The sequence below is a fragment of the Pelodiscus sinensis genome, chromosome 19, assembly GCF_052426305.1.
Source record: "Pelodiscus sinensis isolate ZL-2025 chromosome 19, ASM5242630v1, whole genome shotgun sequence".
Taxonomy (NCBI): domain Eukaryota; kingdom Metazoa; phylum Chordata; order Testudines; family Trionychidae; genus Pelodiscus; species Pelodiscus sinensis.
The window spans coordinates 31,481,922-31,499,630 of record NC_143070.1 but is presented as its reverse complement, the minus strand read 5'-3'; the positions used below and the strand labels follow the sequence as shown (position 1 = coordinate 31,499,630).

Genomic DNA, 17,709 nt, shown 5'->3' with positions numbered 1-17,709 from the left:
TGCTGCCCACTGTGCTGGAGAGAGCAAGAGGAAAGTCCCTGGGAGCTTTCAGACAAGGTGAGGTTTCAAGTGGAGACTGAAAACACCTTCCTGAGCTTGTAGCTCAAGTCACCAACCAAACCCCCAGTGACCACGACAGGCAGAGCCCCAAACCTGCCCACTGAGTGGTGAGGAGCCCCAGGGGCACTGGATCAGAAGGACGAGGGGCCGTGTCCTGCCCCTTTAAGCAATGGGATGGTCGGACCCCCCCACTTCTCACTAAGGGCGCAGTTTGCAGGCAGGGGCTTTGCAGGCAGGGGCTGCACTTTGTGTCGGGGCAGCTGATCAGCGCAGCCCCTCCTTGGGCACCAGCCTCTGCCCTGTGCTGCCCCTCCCAGTGACCCCACCCCAGATCCCCTTCCCCAGAGCCCTGTCCCCGGCCAGGCCAGAAGCCAGAGCTGGGCTCCCCCCATTGAGCCTGGCTGCCCTGAAGAGCCCTGGACCCTCCACTGCCCTGGGGTGACTAATGCCCAGGCCCTGCTCTCTGGGGTGAGGCGGCTCTTCCCCCGCGCTGCCCCCTCCCCTCTGTGCCCTGGGCGGGGGGTGGAGGCTGCAGCAGGGGAGGGAGTTTCCCTCTGGGGGTTAAAGCTGGAACCTGCCTCCTCTGCCCTCCCCCCCCCCGAACCCTCCTGCTCTGGGCCTGGCCCTGGGGATGGAGCAGCCCGAGTTGGGGGGCAGGAGGCTGCAGCCTCTGCACACAAATGAGAAGCTGATGAAGCGGGTCCCATTGCCCAAGCTCAGGTGCTGCAGTGACAGCTCAGCTCAGTCTCAGGGCCCAGGGCAGAGGCAGCTCCCTGGGGCCCAGGCCTGTCCCAGCCACAACAGGGCTGCTGGGGAGGGTGAGAAATGGCCCCAGCTGCCCCCAGGGCTGAGCTCTGCCCCTCACGCCCTGATTCTCTCTCCCCAGCGACTGTGACTCTGGATCCAGACACGGTGAATTCCCAGCTTGCCCTGTCTGAGGATGGGAAATATGTTATCTGGGACCGTACCCAGGAGCGACTGCCCCACAACCCGGAGAGATTTGACCCTTGGCCCTATGTGCTGGGCCGTGAGGGGTTCACCTCGGGGAGACATTGCTGGGAGGTGGAGGTGGGGGATGGGCGACACTGGGCTGTGGGGGTGGCCAGAGAGTCTGTGAGCAGGAAGGGATGGATCAGACGTATCCCTAAAGAGGGGATCTGGGCTGTGGAGAGGTGGGAGAGTCAGTTCCGAGCTCTCACCTCCCCTTTGACTCCCCTGCACCTGATCCCCCCCAGCAGGATCCGTGTTTGTCTGGACTGTGACCGGGGGCAGGTGAGATTTATTGATGCTGGTTCTGAGGCCCTGATCTTCACTTTCCCGATGGGCTCCCTCCCTGGGGAGAGAATCCGACCCTGGCTGGGGGTGTGGTCAGCATCCCCACTCAGCCTGTGTCCCTGAAATCAGCTTCTCTAGCCTCACACACCCCAGTCTCTGTGACCCTGGAGGACTTCCCCCTACCTACCTCCTGGCTCCTCATTTCTAGGATCCCTGAAAGCTCCTGCCCCTCCCTCCCTCCAGCCCCAGAGATTGGAAGGGTACGGAGAAAACCCCTTGAGAATGCAGATGAGGCAGAGGTGGGGGCTGGGCAGGGGCAGAACTAACAGCCGGGCTGGGGACAGGCAGAGGTGAGGGCTGGGCAGGGGGCAGATCTAAGAGTCGGGCAGGGGACAGGCTGGTAGGAGGGGTGGGGGAGGACACAGAATTAATCACTAAGGGGTTGGGGAGAAGCTGGAAGCTCCACAGACGCAGGGAGTGGTTTGTACCCATCTGCCAGCCAGAGCTCCTGCTGCAGGGCACAGTCACCTTCCCCTGTGACTCTTGGGGAGCCGGTGACACTGACGGTCACACACAGAGTGCAGAGGAAGGTGAGGGATGTAGACAGACCAAACCCCTTCACACAGCCAACTCCAGCCATTGGAAACAGAAGATCCCGAGTTTTATTTAAGTCAGTCCAGGAGCTACCGCAACCCAAGTACCCCTGCCCTGCCCCGCCCCTTCTCTGAGGCCCTGCTCTTGCCCCACCTCTTTGCTGAGGTCTCACCCTCCTCACCCTGTACAGGAGGAGAGGGACAGAGTGACATCAGCGCCCCCTGCCTCTGTCTCCCCCACCCTGCACAACAAGCAGGAGGCTCCCGGGGGCAGCTCTGAGGCGCTGGGCAGGAGCAGCAGGGCACTGGGGGGAGGGGAGTTGACGTGCCAGCACTTGACAGGCTCCCAGCCAGACCAGTCAGGATCCCCTGTCAGAGCCTCCAAGCTCTACTGGTTGGTGACCATCCCCTTCAAAATCACTGGGCCAGTCGCATGAAGGGTTTTTATTATTATTTTATTTTTTAATCCTGAGGCCTGGGGGAGGCAGGAAAAGGGTTTGTTTAGCCAGAGGGGATTAGAAGGAAAATTCAAATGAAAATAAAACAAGACTAAAGGGAGAGTCCTGGAGACATGGTGAAAATCTCCTTCCAGGCTGGGTTTTGAACCCTCCTTCTCAGGCCCTTTCGCTGTCCAGCGTCGGTGACTTACTGTAAATAAACTAGACAAGCAATTCTTGTTTGTGCCACTTCACTGTCTCAGCTGCAGCTCCTGGAGGCAGAGGCCAGGGATTTGCTGCCTGAGGGGGGTGCGTCTCCGGAGTGCCCACAGAGAATATCCCACCCCTAGGAGGAGAGTTTGGGGTTTGCTGCGCTGTGTTCCTGCCCAGCCTGGGCTCCTCTGTCCTGCCCACACCTTGTCAACCAGCAGCTCCTCCACGGGGCTGTGTGGGGAGGTGGCTGGTGCACAAGGTGCAATCCAGGAAGGGTCCCAGGTGTTGTAATGCTGAGCATCATGGGGCCTAATTTTTTGGCCACTAGATAATTCCCGGAAGAGAGTGTGACCTGCACAGCTGAGTTAGGGGCTTAAACTCCGTAAGCAACGCGTGGGCGTCACACACACAAAAGCCAGCTCAGCAGGCAGGTCCCCGGGAGCTGTCTAAGCCAGCCAGGGGAGATGCTGACAGGAGGGGAGGGGTGCGCTAAGCCCCGCCCCTCTCACAGGGAGATGCCTGCGTCTGGGCTGCAGGGGGTGCCAGTCCCTGCTTAGCAATCCACCGGCGGGAACCCAGCGGCAGGGTCGGGTGGCTCAGGCACCTGAGGTGTTTCTTGCCAGAATAAGGCAGGCACCTGCCTCGCCCCATATGCAGTGGGGGAGGGGGAGGGGGGGTTTGGTGATTTCACCCCCTGGTTAGAGCCACACACCAGGGCCCGTCCCCAGGCTGGGGGCGGCTCTGTACTGAGACCTCACCCCCCAGCTATCCAGTGTGAGCCCCTCAAGCACTAACAGCCTGGACGTGGGGGGGGGGGAGAAGCTTCCCCGGGGGAGGCTGGTTCCCTGGCCCGTCTCTGCCACCCACGTCCCACCCCTGCTCCACCGCAGGCCCTGCCCCAGAGCCACTCCAGGCCCTGCTCTTCCCTGGTTAGTCCCACCGCTGCACCCCTCCTGCCCTGCCCCCGTGAATGCAGAGGTTGGGAAGGGACACAGCGGGGGGTGGGGGGTGGGGTCAAGGAGAGCTGAGGAGAGATGCGGGCGAGAGGGGGGGGAGTCTCTCAGGGTTGGGGATGTGCAGACAGGAGGGACATGACAAGTGAAGGGTGGGGGGTCCTGCGGGCAGGGTGCTGGAGGAGAGGAGGGACACAGTGAGCAGTGGGGGGAGGTGTCTCGCAGGTAGGGGCTGGATGACAGGAAGGACACGGTGAGCAGGGCCATCCCTAAGGGAGACCGGGGACCTGGGGCAACCCCACTGGCACAAGTCCCACCCTGCTTCTGCTCTACCTCCAGCTCCCCCATGCACCACCCCTGCTCTGCCCCATCACACCCCTTCTTCCCCTGCTCCATCTCTTTCCCTGTTGTAGAAGCTATTTTATATTTAGCTAAAAGCCATTTTGTATAACAAAAAGCCATTTTAGTTTTTTGTGTTTGCACAAGGGAGTGAACTGGCCTTTACCGAGGTGGGAAAAAACCAAAGGAATGCGCTGTTAAAATGTGTTAATAAACTATTTTGAGCTAAAGCTCGAACTCCCTTTTAACCTGTTTCTTTCTATGCTAATAATAATTCCTCTTTAAAGTTCTCTTTAATTTCTTGCCCTAACGTCAGACTTGTTTGGTTAAGGGTATAAAATACTAGGATTAATTGTACCACGTTTGGCTCACTTTGCTTTTATTGGCCAATAAAACTGTCTGTTTAGCCGCGTAAACTAAGTAAGGCGTTTGCTTCGACACTGTGCAACGCAAGCCGAAGAATTATCAGGGGCCTGGTGTGGGGTGGCAGCTGGGATTGTCCCTCTCTCCCCACACTCACCTCCGCGGTGGACCTGGAGCAGCCTGGGAGCCTGTTCCTCTCTGCCCCACCCCGCCTCCCCTGGCCTGCTGGGCTGAGCAGGGACCCTGCAAGTGCTGGGTGGGGGATCTATGGCCCTCAACAAGGAGTCACAGACAGGCCCCGCGGGGACTTTGGTCTGGCCTGTCGCCGGGGCAAGCCGGCCTCTGTGACTGATGTTTCCTCAAACCACAGATCACCCCAACATTCAGGTTGTGCCCAGTCCCAAAGACCAGCCACTTACCCCAGGTCACTTGTGTGGTGCTGCGTGAATTAGGGGAGACACGCGAGGAAATTGTTAACACCGATGTTATTCGCTTGCCAGGACTCAAAGCAGAAATGCCAGGGGAGGTATCTGCAAACACGCTGCTTTGCAAGTCTCCTGTCGGTCCGTTTGTCTCCCCTTTGCCCTGGGAGCTCTGGGTCTGTCTGAATTTCATACTTGTGCTGTGCAGCTGGGTCCCACTCCCAGGCAGATTGGCATGAGCACAGCCTCCCCCGCCTGGTGCTCCAGCCAGGGACATGGGCTGTGCCATAACCCCAGTGACAGACCAGGGCCGACGCCTGCTGAGCCAGCGAGCCAGGCAGGGGCCTGTGCGGTGAAGCTTCTGTTTGGGGACAGGAAGTACCAGCCTCATGGCAAAAGCACATAAAGGCACCTGCAGCGTCCCACTTCTGCTTCCTACCTCTGCAGTAACTTTGCTACAAGCCAACCTCTGGGGTGAGGCCCACGGGGTGGGGGAGGGTTTGTTTTTTTGGGGGGGCCAGAATGGGAGCAAGGGCCACCCATCCCCAGCAGTAGCACAGGAACATCCCCAGCAGTAGCACAGGAACCTTTCCCGTGCATGGTGAGCAGCAACATCCAGAGCCCTTCCCCCCAGCCGGACACTGCCTGGCAGGTGCCCTGCTCCGGGGCACGCTAGCCTAGTGTCCCCTTTGGACTCTCCTCCCTGCTGACAGCCACAGCAACAAGGGCTGGTCAGTGCCCAGGGGTTCCTCTTCTGCTACGGCCACAGGACAGGCCTCTCTACCCCACACAGCAGGTCCAGTCCCAGACTGGGTTCCAGCCAGAGAAGGGCGCCCCAGCCACGGCAGGTCCAGTTCTGAGCTGAGTTGAGGCAGGGGAAGACACAACAGGTCTGGGAAGAGCATTCCTGCCTGGGCTCCAACCAGGCAGGGGCCTGGCAGGGCTGAGCGTGGGCTTCTGTGCTAGGAAGGGGTGACCAGGCCATGGCAGGTCTCAGCTATAGCAGGATCGGGTGGATGTGGAAAGCCCAGGCTGCAGCTCAGTGCAGGCTAGGAGCCAGCAAGCCCTTCCTCTCTTCTCCTTCTCTGCTAGGGGAAGGGAAAAGAAGTCTCTCCTTTGAGCTGGAGTTGAACCAGCCCCCTAACGGGCACTTGCTACAGTCCTCTGCTTTGCCAGCTGAGCTATTGCAGGGCCTGGATAGGGCTGTGAAAGGGTCGTCACTGAGGCAGACATCTCGGCTACGTCTAGCCTGGCATGATTTTCTGCAAATGCTTTTAACGGAAAAGGGTTACAGGAGGGGCAGGCACTGAACTTCTAGGAGAAGCAAGAGAGAGGCTGCAAACAGCTGACAAGGATGGGATTTGAACCCCTGTGTGCAGAGCACAAGGGATTCTCCAACTGCAGCTCAGTTCTCATCCCTTATTTTCACTGTCGGGGGCTCAGTAGCCCACCTGGCTCCTAAGCTCAGCTGGTGCTAGAGGCAGCCAGACAGTGTGAGCAGGTTAGAAAGGGGGGGATTTGTGTATTTGGGGAAGGGCCCGGAGCCTTCACTCCCAGTCACGCACCTTGGCACAAAGACCAACGGCCCCTGCACAAAGTGCATTGTGGGGAATAAGAGTTGGGGCAGCAGGAAAGCGGCCAACCCCTCAGTACCAGGGCACAGGCAGGAGAAGATGGGAGTGAATCCTGCTACCTCTGCCATGGCTTGGCCCAGGAGGGCTGGGGTCTAGCAGCTTTTCACCCCGGCTTTGTGGGAGGCCAAGTAGGAAGGGGCCTCTGGAGGCTCATAGCCCCCTGGCCTGCTGTGTCTGTGGAAAGGGGGGAGAGGACACATACCTCTCACTGGGGAACAGGGCGCATGGATCCCACTCGTTCCCGCAGAAAATGAAACAGGCTGAGCATTTTGCAGAAAACAGGCCCGAGCCCTTCTCCTGTCCCTGGAGAGATGGAAATGGGGCCGTTCCTTGTGGGGAAAGAAGTGGGTGTGTCGGGAGTGGGGTTCGAGTTCAAACCTCTCCACAGACCAGAACCCCACATTATGGGCAAGAAAGAGCCTTGAGTCAGGCAGTGGAGAACACTTGGCTCCTGTTATGTTGTGATGGGATATTAGGAAGCTTTTTGCATACAGCCTGGCTAGCTCAGTTGGTAGAGCATGAGACTTTTAATCTCAGGGTCATGGGTTCAAGCCCCATGCTAGGCAGTGCCCTTCCTTAACTCACTTTCTCAGCCTACAAGCAATTTGCTCTCAGCTTTCACCAGGGTTTTAGAAAGCAAAAGTCTAGTCCTGGGGTCCAGCTTTAGTAGAACCAGAGAGAGAACCAACTGCAATTTCCATCTTCTGAGGAGAAGGGAAGAGAATTTTCTTCTCCTCAGTTCTAGCCACATCAGCCCAGGGAGGAGAAAAAATAACCCTCCGCCCCCTGATTGTCCCTGTCAGCTTCTGTAGCTTCACCTCCTGCCACAGCAGCTCCAGCTTTGAGCTACAAATCTCAAGGGGCTGGTGAGGAAATGAGGAGCTGGCAGCTCAGGTTAGTGGCTTCCCTGAGAACAAGAGGTGGAGTGTTCACAAGGTGCATCCGCTCCCCCGCAGAGCAGGGTGTTAGAAAGAGCTAGGAACAGAACTGTCCTCCAAGTCCCAGCCTTGTGTGTTTCTGTGGTGTAGTGGTTATCACATTTGCCTAACATGCAGAAGGTCCCTGGTTCAAAGCCAGGCAGAAACACAGGGTCTTATCTTATTGCTGCGCCCCGGATACATGCAGCTCCTGCTACTCAGACTGTGCCTGGGATAAGCCCAACTCCCATGCAATGGGGGGGGGTGACATCAGCTGAGAATGCCCCTTGTTGCCAGCCTGGGGAAGCCAGATGGGTCAGGCCAGGCACCTGATGGACACTTGTGTCTCAGCCTCCCCTGCCCTCGGATGCTGGCGTATGGGGCCAGCTCCTCCTGCTGCTTCCCTTGTGTGACTTTCCTAAGGAGGCAGTGAGGTAGGAATGGGGCAGAGGAGGGAGGCCAAGCTGAGGGGGGCAGGACAAAAGCTCAACATCTCAGTGGGACTCAGTAGGGTGAGCAGAGACCCCCCCTTGTTCTGCCAAATCCTGTGGGGTGGGGCTGGCTGTGGGGAGGCAGAGTCCTCAAAATCCACCTTCTTTGGCTCCCTTTCCTGCAGGCTCCCTAGAGAGGGATTTGTGCCCCCTGCTGTGAGTCTGAAAACACCTGCCCCCTGGCAGCTCTGTCTCTTGTCTGGCAGTCTGGGAGGGGCTGGGGCCCTGGCAATGCAGAGTCAGGCCTACGCGTGGCTGTAGACAGCAGCAAAGACTTCCAAGAGGAGAAGGCTGAAAATTCAGCATCAAACGTGCCCCCTGCTGTGGTCCTGTAAGGCGACCTTGACAATGAAACGCTATTTCGGGGTCCTAAGGCATCTGTAGTATCTATCCCGTGTGTTAACAGTGCCCTATTATTTTGAAATACAATGGGCTCGCTATTCCAACATCCCTGTAAACCTCATTACATGAGGAGGAAGGGACATTTCAGAATAGCAGGTTATTTCGAAATGTGGTGCTGTGTAAACACCAAAGCATTTTTCAAAATAAGATGAAAAAGACAACTTCTGTAGCTCAAAATGTTTACCATATGTCAACCCTCTGTCTACGCTGAACCCTAAACTTGAAATAAGATGCTACATCAGGGCTCTGTTTGCCCTGTTTAGTCCAGAGAACACATCTGCTCTTCCACAAAATTTTTCGGAAGAGCAGACATGATTTTCTGGCATCTCTGTGAACTTCATTTTATGAAGAAGGGATGTTCCAAAAAAGGGTTTTTTCCCCCACATTTGGCCCAGTGTAGACAGGCCAAATGTCAGAAAAGCCTCTTCCAAAAAAAGAAGCAGAAAAAGCTATGCAAACTGGGGTTCACAATTTGCCTAGCTTTTTCAGAAGAACAGTGTAGTGTAGACATAGCTTGAGTGTTGCACAGCACTGGTAGGAGACATGGAGGGACAAAAGGGTCCATGGGCATCTGCAGCCTTTCAGAGCAGCCCTTGCCTCCACCCTCGCTGGGGTCTGCTGTACTAAAGCCCATCCTAGTGTCAGCCTAAGGATTGCCCATTCTGTAAAAGCTGCCCTGGAAATGAAGAAGCAGCTAAAGTAACTCTGACGGGATTTGAACCCACAACCTTTAAATCACTGCCCTGGCTCACCCAGAGCACCACAGCTTATAAATCCAACACATTTTCCGTTGTGAGGCAGAGCCTCCCAAACTGTTAGCTTTGCTGTCCCTGATATCTGCTTTGCAGCGTGCCAATTGCTGGGGGAAAAGAAAGGGGAGCCAGGTCTGTTTCTTTTGGGAGAGCGAGTAGGATGAGGGGGGGACCACTGAGCACTGTGACAGTGAAAACAATTGGGCTATGTCTACACTGGCGGGTTTTGTGCCAGAAATATGCAAATGAGGCTAAGCGTAGCGGCATTGCGCAAGAGGGGTTTTCTTGCGCAAGAAGGGGCTGTGTAGATGCTCCTTCTGGCACAAGAGCCTCTTCCACAACAATGGCAGCTCATTAGATATGCAAATGAGGCTCGCCCACTCCCTTGGCCACTTGCCACTGCTCCTACCGGCCACCTGCCAGCCACTCCCTCTAGCCACCCCATCCATGCTGCTGTGGGTGCCAGTGTCTCACCACACTGTGAAATCAGACCTGAGATGGACACTGTCAGTAAACACTCATATCGGAAACGCTCCTCTGGATGCTGGGTCCACCAGAGCCGTGTGCGGCTGCCATCTGCCTGCTCCGTGGACATCTTCCCATTGCAGAGCGCGCGCCGAGCCAGACTGTGACTAGACAGCCCGTCTCTGGGCACCCAGGGGCTACATCTACACTACAGGCTTCTTGCTCAAGAATGGCCGTTCTTGCGCAAAAACTTAAGGAGCATCTACACTGCATGCGTGTTCTTGCACAAGTAAATTTATGGCAAAACGTAGGAAAAGAGGGCTTCTTGGGCAAGAGTTATTCCTCTCCCCATGAGGAATAAACCCTCTTGTGCAAGAGCTCTTGCACAAGAAGGTAGTATGAATGGGCAACAGGGTTTTTTGTGCAAGAAATCCCTCTGGCTAACATGGCCATCAGAGCTTTCCAGCACAAGAGAGTGTGCACACTGCCACGGACATTCTTGCACAAAAGCACATGGTAGTGTGGACGTGCTCTTGCACAAGATGTTTTGCACAAGAACTTCTACACAAAACAGTTCTTGTGTAAGAAGCCTGCAGAGTAGATGTAGCCAAGGGGTGTTTGGGTTTGTTACGAGCACTGAGCTTTGTATAACAGCCCAGGGAACATTGTGAAAAGCCAAAATCTTCCAGCCCTGGATGTCCCCAGCCAGCAAGTGGCACAATGGTTCCTGGCAGTGATGGCTTTGGGTAATTGGTAATAAATGCTATCAGCTCAGATGAGGTGGCCGAGTGGTTAAGGCGATGGACTGCTAATCCATTGTGCTCGGCACGCAGGGGTTCAAATCCCATCCTCATTGGATGTTTGTAACCCTTCCTCTTGCTTCTCCGAGACCTCTCTTCAGTTCAGTGCCAGCCCCTCCTGTACCCCTGCCTGCCCCAGCCCCTCCCACTGCAGCCTGGGGAAAGGGGAAATCTCCACAGAGACACTCCCAGCTGGGACCCTCAATCCCTTCTGCCCTCAAGGGGAAACCTCACAAAGGAGATTCCAGGCAGCCAGGCCATGGGGGTCTCTGAGATGCTGCAGCCTGTCCCACCTGGCTGTTGCCATGGATCCTCTGTGAGGTCACTGCCTCCCAGCCAATGAGCTGAGGTGCTGCACAAGGCCCTTGTGATGTCACTGCTACCTCCCAGGGCTCATGTCCTGCCCCCAGCCAGCCCCTTGGCATGTGTGAGCTGCTCCCCCTCCCCCGTCACTCAGGGCTGGTTCTGGGGCTCACACAGGGAACATCAGAGGCTGCTCAGGGGGCCACATGCCCCCAGGGTCACCTTTTAAATGTCAGGGCAAGCCAGGATCTATCCCGTCCCTTCCCCAACACCCCACCCCTTTGCTGAGCCCCTGCCCGCCCCAAACCTTTCCATGGACTCTTGGTTACTAACGGACACTCGCCACTAATGACATAATCACACCCCAGCCATTTTGCTAGGGCTGCAGCTGGGGAGAAAAGTTTAATTTAAATCATTAAATAGATTAAGCGTTTGAACTGTCTCATGTTAGTTGATCAAACTTCATTGTAAATAAAGGAAAAACATTACGGCCAGCACACAAGGTTTCAGTGTCGCTTTATTTATGGCAGGGGTGGGGAACCTTTTCTGGGTCGGGGGACCAATGACCTGCAGAAAATTGGGGGCCACAAAAGTGAGAAACAAAAAACCTCCTCCTAAGGCCCCCAGCCCTCTGTGATGTGGCCCCCAACTCAGACACCTCCCTCCTCTGGCGTTCCAGCCCCATGGCGTGAGGGGAAGGGACAGGCAGGACTGAGGTTCACATTTACTTTTCTCGGGCTACAGAACTAGTCTATTGGTTTCTAATCGAAAACCTGAACCACTCAGCCGCCTCAGCTCTGATCTTAGCAGTGTCAGAGGGCCGGGGAAACTGGTAACTAATCCCAGTGCCCAGGCCTGATGGCACCTGCCCCACAGAATTCACATGGCAAACCTGGCTCCCCGAGCACAGGGGGAGTTGGGGGCTCATTGCTGGGCCATGGGGTGAAGCATTAAACCAGCCCCCTCCTGTGGGGCTGTGAGTGTTGCTGTCCCTGCTGTACCGACAGGGCCATGGAGACAGGGAGAGATTCACTGAACAGGCCAAGGTCGCCTAGCGAGTTAGAGCCAAGATCTGCCCCCAGCTCTCTGCCCCACCCACCGACGTGCTGACTCCCTCGCTGCCATGGGACTGTTTGCATTGGCCTCTTCTCTCTGGAACCAGGTTTAAGCCACAGCTGAGGCTCTGGTCAGGGGGCTGGGTATGGGGGGGGTGGGGGGTCTGAGTGTGGGAGGGGGAGTGTGTGTTCCTCTGGTTCAGATTTTCCCTTTCTTCTACCCCAGCAATTGCCCTGCTGCAAAGCAGAGTGAAGAGATGAGGGTTGCTGTGAGCTGTGGTGCAATAGTCAGGGTCTTGGACTTCTAAGCTGTAGCCATTAGTGTGAGCTAGACTAGTCATTCCAAGGCTGTGGGTTCAAATCCCACTGGAGTCACTTTAGCTGCTTTCTGATTTCCAAAGCAGCTTTTACAGACCAGGCTGGACCTGCCCCTGTTGCATGATGAGAGTGTCAGGAAGCTTGTGATCCCAAGACCTGTGTGTGAGACTGCCCTGGGGGGGTTCACAAGAGAGAGCCCCTGGGTACCACACATGGGCCACGGAGACCTGCTCCATGGTCAGCTGGGTGCGAGAGACGTGCCTGAGACTCCTGGTGGGTGTGTGGGCCCTGCCGTGCCCTTTCTTGAAAGAGACGGGACAAACACAGCCCTGGTTGACAGGGGCTGTGACACTCCAGCAGCGGGGCCGTCCAGCCTTTCAGCTGGATTCAGACCAGGCCGGTCGGAGCCTCTTGCGCTCACCAAGGGGGATTTTGCACTTGCTGCCTTGGGAGCCAGGCTCACATTGCAGAGCTCCCCCAGGGCAGGGTTTGGGTCTCAGGGTTTGGGTTGGAGTCCCTGGGATGGGGGAGGGGGCTTTGGTCCCTTCCTGAGGGCACAGAATTAACAAGAGAGAATTCCTTCCCCTGCAGCAAGCTGAGTTGGCCAAAGAGTTAGTAACAGAATATTTGCCCAAGTTTAAATTCAGAAAAGAAAAGCCTCCGTGGTGTAGCCATCACTGTGTTTGTTTAACATAGTTCAAAGCCCTATAGAAATACAGGTTCTTGAGGTGCCCTCTCTGATGGGACAGACATGTTCTACTCTGAGCTGGGGGTCTCAGGGCTTGGGTACCTTGTTGCCTTACTCAGGGTTGTGCAGAGGTGTCCTGGAAGCTCTGGTCGAAGGCTCTTTCACAGGCGAGTTATTCTTGCTGGTCTCCTTGGACCCCAGTTTATATAGTGAAAATTGAGTCCTGCTTAGCAATATTTTAACCAATTATTTTAGCATAATTTTATTAACCAGTCATAAGATACTATTGTGATTTACCTAACCAATCGTACTCCACCACCTTAGTTGATTTACATCTAGCAAAATTAATTATACAGCAGACAGAAACAGATCCAAACCAGACAGCGACCACACAGACAAACAATAGGAAAGGGAGGACAAGAATCATATAATGCCCATTGCACAACCACAACTATTGATAAGCAGTTTCTTGCCAGACAAAACGGTGTTTAACTAAGTTTTCTCTACCCATCTTGAGGTCTGTTTCTTATCTGGTACCAGGGGGTGCCATTAGGACAGGATCCCCTTCTCACAGCCTAGTGTGACACTATTTCAGTGTCATTTAACTGCAATATGAGTATGTGACTCCAGGCTTTACAGCTAATTGCTGCTGCTCTTGAGTCTGGCTGCAGAAGAAGGCTTTAGTTTAGACCTACTGAATAGCTACAGGCCTTCCAATAGGGTTACAGAGAAATCACATTGTTACAAATGAGCTTTCCAGGCCAAAGATAGAAGGAAACCCTCAGGGGTGTTTCTAGACCAAGGTTCATTCAATTGATTTGTTTTTTTGTGGACTTGACCCTTCCACACCTCCAGAGACTCTAGAACAAAGAACACACATGAGAAGAACCCAACTTTCTTCCTTTTGCTGTGACATGGATGGATCTAGCTCAGGTTTCACTCAGGGGGTCTGTCTGCATGTGAAGTACCTGTGACAACCGTTGTGCTCCTCTGCCCCTCATCAGCAATGCCATCTACTTTGGGGAGCAGTTGCCCTGAGACTTGCAGTAGGGGTAACCTGGACAAACCAGCATTTGTCAAGCACCCTTCAATAGCTCAGCTGGCAGAGCGGAGGACTGTAGCGTGTGCTTGGCAAGTGATCCTTAGATTGCTGGTTCAACTCCGGCTCGAAGGAGTGATTCTTTTCCCTCCAGCCTGGCCTTAGCAGAAGACAACCAAGGTGGTTGCCTTGGGTCCATGTCTTCAGAACCCTGCACTGTAATTGACAAAACAATGGTGGGGAGGAGCTGCCAATCACATTTCTTGGGCTGTGCAAGTTCTGTCCACACACAAAAGTTCTTTTGGAACAATGGCCGTTATTCCACAACAACAATGCAAGAGTCTACACAGCAATTCCATTATTTTGAAATGATTCTGAAGTATCAGACGGCTTATTCCGACTTCTGCAAACCTCATTCTACAAAGAATAACACCTGTTCCCAATTAGCTATTTCAAAATAAGGCCTGTGTAGATGCGCCACTGTTGCTAGTTTGAACTAGCCCCTTCTTGTGGACATACTAACTTATTCTTCTGAGACAGGTCGTCTACACTGGGGAGCCTGCCTCAGACTATTCTGAGGTTTCCCTGCAGTGTAGACGTGCTAGTTCGAAATAAACTATTTTGGAATCACTATTCAAGGACAGCTTATTCCAAAATAAATGTGCCGTGTAGTCGTAGCCAGAGGGATGAAGCAGCAGGAGGAAAGCCACGAGTGCAGAGGCCAGCCTGAAAACTGAGTGTCCCTAATGCCCATGAAGAGGTCAGTGTGTAGGGCCCATGGTGTAAGGGGCAGCACTCAGGACTTTGAATCCTGCAATCTGAGTTCAAGTTTCAGTGGGACCTGCTGGTTTGAGCTTGTTATTGTGAGGTTTTTTTGCACAGCTATGTCTATGCTGCAGGCTTTTTGGGCAAGAATGGCCATTCTTGTGCAAAAACTAGCCGAGTGTTTACCCTGCATGTGCATTCTTGTGCAAGAAAATGTACAGTAAACCATTGGAAAAGAGGGCTTCTTGCACAAGAAGGCAGTGTGCACAGGCAAGAGGGATTTCGTGTACCTAAAACAGCCATTAGAGCTTTCCTGCACAAGAGCGTGTTCACAGATGCTCTTTATAAGGAGATAAACCATTTCATAGAGCTGGAAGGAACTTTGAGAGGTTATCTAGTCCACTCCCCATGCTCATGGCAGGGCGAAAAGACATCCCTGACAGATTTTTCTCAGATGTCTCTGTATGGCCCTTTCAAAGATTAAACTCATAACCCTGGGTTTAACAGGCCAAAGCTCAAACCACTGAACTATTTCACCCTCTTGGACCAAACTGCATGGCAGCGTGGATGTGCTCTTGAGCAAGAACTCGGGCCGAGAACAGTGCTCCCTATGCACTGGCCTTTTATCTGGGTGCTGGCAGGGGGGTGAGAGGTGGCAGGTATTGATGGGTAACAGGTTCAAAGGCGCATACAGAGAAGCCAGCAACTGCATCTCTGCAAGTGACCTCACTGTGCACAGCTCAGCTTTTCAAAAACACTCTCCTCCTGTCTGCGCCTAACACCAGTGTCAGCAACTGAGGAGTCCTGTCTGGGGGGAAATGGCAGTTCCAGGGGACACTTGTCCAGTGTTCAAACATCTCACAGATAACATGGCAAGAAGGAAGCCAAAGAGACTCACACCTACTAGGAAACATGACAACTACCACCTTCAATGGGACTTGATCCCACAATCCTGTCATTAAGACACCAATGCATTGTCCATTAGGCCACAGTAGTGGCACTAAAATGACAGAAATTCCCTCTTCCAAATACACATTCCTCGACTTTTAGATGGCAGATTCGAGCTGTTGGAAGGATCCAGAAACACAGGAAGGGCTGAAAATCAGCTCTCAGGAGGCACCTCCAGCTGCCCCCAGAGTGTAGGTCACCCCACACTAGCCATGGCGAATCTCAATACCTTGACATTTCGTCTCCCACCCAAAGCCAGGGGCTAGTCTCCCACAGCCGCAGCCTCAGCAGGGAGCTGCACTGGTGCTCACGCTGCTCCTGGGGAAAGGAACGGGTCCCACAGGGGCTGGAGCTGGCGGGGAATGGGCAGTTGTCACTGAAGGGGAAGTATAAAATGCAGCCACGTTGCTGAGGGCAGGGAGAGCAGCTGGTGCTGTGCTGGTGGCACCGTGGGACATCCCTGGGGGAGCTCTGCAATGTGACCCTGGCTCCCAAAGCAGCAAGTGCAGAATCCCCCTCGATGAGCACGAGAGACTCTGACCGGTCTGGTCTGAATCCGACTGAAGGGCTCAAGTGCCCCAGTGCTGGAGTGTAAGAGGCCAGAAAGACATAGGAAAAAGTAAACAAAGTCCACCACAAGGCACCACTGGGAGTTGAACCCAGGATCTCCTGTTTACTAGACAGGTGCTTTAGCCAGCTAAGCCATGGTGCCTTCCTCATGAAGTCTGGTGAAACTGTTCTACTCTATGGTCCCAGACAACACCTTTGCCTCCCAAAGTGCAGCCATTCCCCATTTCCCTCCAGCCCTGGGGGTGTCTGGCTCTCTAGGCACAGAAAGCTACAGCTCAGCGGGCAGAGGCTCTGACATGCACATCTCCACCAGCTGCTTGGCCTGGGGAGTTGGCCTTGAGCTTTAGCATTGCTGAGGGGAGGGAGAAGTGCAGCAAACATTGATTGTCTGGATTGTAAACCCCTGGCTCTCAGGGTTTGGGTTGGAGACCCAGGTGGGGGCCTGGCCTCCTACAGGTTGGTCCTTTCCTGAGGGCACAGAGTTAAGAGAGAATTCCTTTGCCCTGCACAAACTGAGTTGGCCAAAGAGTAAGTAACAACTTTTTTGTTCACATACAAGTAGAGGAGAGCAGTCTCCCACAGTAGTGGTGGCCAAGTGGTTAAGGAGTTTGATTAGAAACCCCTTGCAACCTCACTCAGAGGCTCCTGACAAGTCTGTCTTCTGTGTCCCTCTCCACCTCAGTCCCAGTGTGTGCATGATTTCATAGCTGAGGAAACTCCTTTTTCCCTGCCAATCCTTCCCGAGCAAGCTGTACCCTTCTGTGCCAATATTCCAGTCGTGTATTATCCCACCAAGTCCCTGTGATACCAACTTCTTCCTGCTTATTACCCATCATTCCTGTGTGTCTATACCAGCATCTAAGCCACAGATTAGGGTTTTCTTCCCAGTGCTTCTGTGTTGCTCCTTTATCTCTGCAGTTACAGCCTGTGATCTCTCCCATTTCTGGCCCATCTCCCAGGTGTTCATGTGATTCACTTACCTGTGGGCTTTGGTCACCTGCCCCCATCAAACCTAGTTTAAAGCCTCCTCACTAGGTTAGCCAGTCTGCATCCAAATACTCTTCCCTTCCTCGACAGGTGAACCCCACCCCTGCTGAGTAGCCCTTCCTGCAACGGCATCCCATGGGCAAGGAAGCCAAAGCTCCCTGCCCACTGAGCTGTAGCTTTCTGTGCCCAGGGAGCCAGACGCCGCCAGGGCAGGAAGGCTGGAGGGAAATGGCTGCATGTTGGGAGTCAAAGGTGTTGTCTGGAACCTTAAAGTAGAACAATTTTACACCTGTATGTGAGGGGGGCACCGTGGCTTAGCTGGCTCCGGGGTCTCAAGCAGAGCACTGGGGGGGGGGGGGCACATGTCTCCTTGAGGCAGGTTCCTCACTCCCACGTCCCAGACACGTACTGTGGCACAAAGAGGAAGGGTCCCTGCAGAAAGTGGCTACATCTACACTGGCATGCTTTTCCGAAAATGCTTTTAATAGAAAACTTTTCCGTTAAAAGTATTTTTGGAAAAGCATGTCTAGATTGGCAGGATGCTTTTCTGCAAAAGCACTTTTTGCGGAAAAGCATCCATGGCCAATCCAGACGCGGTTTTCTGCCAAAAAGCTCCGATCGCCATTTTCGCCATCGGGGCTTTTTTGTGGAAAACAGAACTGTGCTGTCTACACTGGCTCTTTTGCACAAAAGTCTTTCGGAAAAAGACTTTTGCCTGAACAGGAGCAGCATAGTATTTCCAGCATAGTATTTCCAGTATTTCCATGAGATCGTCAGTGCTTTTCCGGAAATTCAAATGGCCAGTGTAGACAGCTGGCAAGATTTTCCACAAAATCAGATGATTTTGCGGAAAAACTTGCCAGTCTAGACACAGCCAGTGTGTCCCAGGGATAAGCGTTAGCTCCAGGAACAAGCACAGC

The 17,709-nt window shown here is 54.2% G+C and overlaps 3 non-coding genes across 3 annotated transcripts; 2 read left to right on the top strand and 1 right to left on the bottom strand.

Annotated features, from left to right (window-relative positions):
* Window positions 1–6,782: 6,782 nt before the first annotated feature.
* On the top strand, window positions 6,783–6,855 carry TRNAK-CUU (transfer RNA lysine (anticodon CUU)). Its single transcript has one exon. It is a non-coding gene; the product is annotated as a tRNA-Lys (tRNA).
* A 447-nt stretch (window positions 6,856–7,302) lies between these two features.
* On the top strand, window positions 7,303–7,375 carry TRNAV-AAC (transfer RNA valine (anticodon AAC)). Its single transcript has one exon. It is a non-coding gene; the product is annotated as a tRNA-Val (tRNA).
* An 8,495-nt stretch (window positions 7,376–15,870) lies between these two features.
* On the bottom strand, window positions 15,871–15,944 carry TRNAT-AGU (transfer RNA threonine (anticodon AGU)). Its single transcript has one exon. It is a non-coding gene; the product is annotated as a tRNA-Thr (tRNA).
* Window positions 15,945–17,709: the final 1,765 nt, after the last annotated feature.